The sequence below is a fragment of the Odontomachus brunneus genome, unplaced genomic scaffold (assembly GCF_010583005.1).
Source record: "Odontomachus brunneus isolate Ranch 3 - 2012 unplaced genomic scaffold, Obru_v1 Obru_scaffold_172, whole genome shotgun sequence".
In the NCBI taxonomy this organism is placed as follows: Eukaryota; Metazoa; Arthropoda; class Insecta; order Hymenoptera; family Formicidae; genus Odontomachus; species Odontomachus brunneus.
Genome location: NW_022639622.1, coordinates 726,031 through 726,587, shown reverse-complemented (window position 1 = coordinate 726,587; position 557 = coordinate 726,031).

Below are 557 nucleotides of genomic sequence, written 5' to 3'. Positions count from 1 at the left end.
AATGTACTTACCAATGATGATTAAATTCCAATAAAATACATTTTTTATATAGAATTTCTCAATGAAATAACTGTCAATTAACGCATCAACTTTTATTCATCCATAACCCAAGTACAATATTCCCTTTTTCCTTATTATAATTTCGATCCTTTATTTCTGCTTGATTAATAACATTTTACATATTAAAATTTCTATTCAATAATACAATCACTATAGGAGTGTCAATAGTTAATTCAAGTTTTGCTATCAAGTCTCTGAATTTTATTTTTTATATATTAGAAGCGTAACATAAAATCACATTATTTTTACACGAATTCACGACACGAATGAATTACTTCCTCTCGATGCACGGTTCTCTACCAGCCCAGGCTATTGTCGGTGTATGCAGGCAGGCCTGAAACAAAAAACGAGAACATAACGTTTTTTGTGTCTGAGCGGTCGCGAAGGACGTTACACCATCTTTGACGCGCGCTCAAACAATATTGAGTCAAACAATCACAAAACTGTCTGAGAAGTGTTTTTAGTACGAAATTTTATCTTTCTAACGCCATCTAGCA